The sequence below is a fragment of the Molothrus ater genome, chromosome 3, assembly GCF_012460135.2.
Source record: "Molothrus ater isolate BHLD 08-10-18 breed brown headed cowbird chromosome 3, BPBGC_Mater_1.1, whole genome shotgun sequence".
NCBI lineage: Eukaryota > Metazoa > Chordata > Aves > Passeriformes > Icteridae > Molothrus > Molothrus ater.
The window spans coordinates 69,561,919-69,565,497 of record NC_050480.2 but is presented as its reverse complement, the minus strand read 5'-3'; the positions used below and the strand labels follow the sequence as shown (position 1 = coordinate 69,565,497).

At 46.7% G+C, this 3,579-nt stretch overlaps 1 pseudogene; it reads left to right on the top strand.

Moving 5' to 3' along the window:
- Nucleotides 1–523: 523 nt before the first annotated feature.
- On the top strand, nucleotides 524–1,476 carry LOC118685476 (taste receptor type 2 member 7-like; annotated as a pseudogene).
- The last annotated feature ends 2,103 nt before the right edge of the window (nucleotides 1,477–3,579 follow it).

The following is a 3,579-nucleotide window of genomic DNA, read 5'->3' as shown; positions in this document are numbered from 1 at the left end:
TGCCCGTGAAGCATCAAAATAAACTCCACTTTTCCAGCATCTGGGCCGAACATTGCAGCACCCAGACTCTCAGACTAAAAAGGACACTGAGTCCCCTCACCTGCTGAGCACAGTCAGGGCTCTGCATGATCATCATAGGCAAAAAAGGGGACAGAAGAACCCAGATCCTGAAGCCTGACACTGATCAAACAGGGATCAGTATCAAAATCAAAACACTCTCCACTGCAGAAAAACATCTCCACTGTTTGTGTCACCCAACACAGCCCCCCCAAACCAACATTCAAATAGTCAAGAGTGACACTGGCCCCGGGTAAGGGGATACCCAGCACATTTACATCCCTGCACCTGCCCTGTGCCCACAGCAGCGGCACCAAAATCCCCCCAGCAGCAGCAGCAGCAGCAGCTGCTCTATAAAGCTCCTCTTGCCATCCCTGACTCTCCACCAGCAGCAGCCACTGACCTGCCTCAGGCTCTGCTGCCACAGCCCCCTTGGCCAGCACAGCTCTGCTCCCCAGCTCGCACCATGGAAGCTTCTCACCCTCCACAGCAATCAATGTCACTTCCTATGAGGCCATGGCTTTGGCCATCATCACCCTGGAGGTGTTTGCTGGCACGGGGATAAATGCTTTCATCGTTTGTGTGCTTTGCATTGCCTGGGTCAAAAAGAAATCTCTGAACTCTAATGAGAAGATCTTGCTGCTGCTGGGATGCTCCAGGATTTCCTTTTTATGCTTTGCATGGGTATACCACTTCATTTCAAAATTTTTTCCCAATTTTCTTCATGTTCAAACCATACTTCAAGTCCTTGCATTGTTTGGAACGTCTTTTAATTATTCCAACTTGTGGGTCTCAGCCTGTCTTTGTGGTTTCTACTGCATAAAAATTGCCAATTTCAGGAACACCTTCTTCATCTACCTGAAAGTAAAAATTGACAGGATGGTGCCCTGGCTCTTGTTGGGGACAGAGATTTTAGCCCTGGCTATGGTCATTGTTACCTATGTCCTCAATGAAACTCTGCAGAAGAACAACATCACTTCCACCTGCCAAGAAAACTTTTGGGAAGTAACTATCAGAAAGGATAAACATCTTTTCTCTTCTCATTTTCTTGCTGGCCTGGTATTTGCTGCCTCATTCATGGTAGTCATCTTTTCTGCTGTTTTCCTACTCTTTTCTCTCTGGAGACACAAGCGCACGATGGAGACCAACTCCATGAAGGACCTCAACATGGATGCCCACATCAGAGCCATGAAATCTGTCCTCTCCTTCTTAGTGATGTACAGCATCAACTTTGTATGTTTGATCTTGTCAATACTTTATACCACGAAGAAAGAAAATATCATGACACTCCTTATACACATATATTTGTATGCTTTTCCAGGTGTTCATTCCCTTATTCTGATTTTCAGCAATCCCAAGCTGGAAAAAGCACTGCTGAAGATTCCCTCCTGTGTGAAGTGGGAGTTTTCCATGAAGTAGGATCTGTGAGAGAAGCTGGAGCCCATGCAAAATGTTGATCTTTTACTGTAGAAAACAAGTAATTTCATTTCTGATGCAGCTCTCCAGGCAGTGTAGATGATACTGATGTTCACTCTCCAACATCCAAGTTATGAAAACTTCATTTGTATCTTTTCAGCTCAATTATTGCAAGCTAAATTTTATTCTCATAGTACATTATTATCATATTTAGATTTAGCTAAACTTTGAGATATATTTTTGTTATTAACAAAGTCATTTAGCCCTGATGGTAGGAACGATGCCTAAGCCCCTGTGTGGTGAAGGGATTAATTTGGGCATGAGAGTCTGCTGGTGGGCTGACGGATCATCAGGCAGAGCCCCTTTACCTCTGCCTGGGCCCAGAGGAAAAGGGAGTGATGCTAATTAAGTGTTCAGCCTCTGCCCAAGGCTCACAGCCTTCGCAATCAGAACCCTGGGTATCCCTCATCTCCACAGCAGCTGGCTGCCCCCCACCATTCACCATGGCAGCAAGGAGGTATTTTGACTGCAGCCTCTCCTGCATTTCTCCCAAAAGTATCAATTTGGCATTTCAAATCCTCCCTGGCAGAGGATGAGACTATGACCCCACTGTGCAGACAGGACAACAGGATTGCTTTGCTCTCCTCCTCAGTGCAGGGAACACCTCTTTGTAAAGATTTGCTCTTTTGATTTTGTCAGATTGTACCCTGGTGAAATTCTGTTCATAGGCCTACCTGGTGGTGAAGTTGAGCTAAATGAATTACCCATTGCTCTTCCTTATTTTCTTCTTCTTTCCTAAATATATTTAGAGCTAGCCCAGTGTTGCAGTGTGAAGCAATATCCTGTTCCACCTATCCCAGTCCCTCAGGTGTGCCAACCTCTCCCTTCCCCTCTCCCTTGCCCCCTTGCTAAGAGCTGTCTGTCAATCTTAACATTCCAGCAAGGGCGTTGTTTGGTAGGTTCAGTTCAAAAGATGCTTCTCAGCCCTGGGGTCATTGGCCAGTCTAGCTGTCATTGTCCCCTGAGACTGCCCCCCTCCCACCTGGTTGGTGGCACACCTACCCCTTCCCTCCCCCTTTCCCCGTCCTTAAAAAGACACGGGACCATGCGGTCGGGATTCTGTTGGAGCTGTTACAAGATTCAGAGATCTGTGACCATGGAATAAAACTCTGGATTAAACCCTACAGCAGAATCCATCTCCTTTTCCTCTTCACCTCGCCTAAAGCCTTTCCACTAGAGGTAAAACTGAATTCCTGCTTGCCTGGACTTGTTCCAAGTGCCAGCTGCAACATCCAGCCAGCCAAAGGTGTCTCTGAGGTGAAACACCACAGCTGCCACCTTTGGTCAAGCAGCAAAGGCCGGACGAGCCCAGGCACGTTCCATCCGGCAATATTGAGATCATATTCCAATAGTCCAGTGAGTGTATTTATTAGTAGCAATTCCAAATTTGTATTTCTACAATAAAGTGCATTATTTTGATTCTGTGACTCTGAAAGTTCTTATTGAACATGACAAGACTTACATGCATGTCCTCTGCACCCCACTGCCTGCAAGGACAGGACTGCCTGCTCTGTGGGACTGCTCTCCTGGCCTGCCCTGACCTGGAGATGAGATTGGCTTTTCCCAGTGCACTCTGGCTCAGAGAAACACCCAGGTAACAGGCTTTGCCCTCGATTGGGGAAACAGCTTGAGGAGTTAGGAGTGGAGGAGGCAACTTGTTAAGACTGCAACCCCTATTCAACTTGGCCCTGTGCTGTTGTGGGGGAGGAGGTGGAGGAGCTGGGCTGAAGGAGGGAAGTTGAGCCTCAGATGAATGGGGTGTGGAGGGAGTGGGATCAAGTTTTCCATTTCTTCCTCATTATCCTGCTCTATTTTCTTTATTTAAATGAATTAAATTCATTTTCCTGATGTCAAATACATTTTGTCCATGACAGTAAGGGGTGAGTCATCTCCCTGCCATTATCTCGAAACATGACTTTTTCCAGCCTCTTTTTCACCCCTGTCCTTCCTGTGGGTGTGAGGGAAAAAACAGCTCAGTGGAGTTCTGGCTTCTGCCTGAGGGCAACCCATCACAGCAGGTGAAACATGAAATAGTGTTGGCAAATA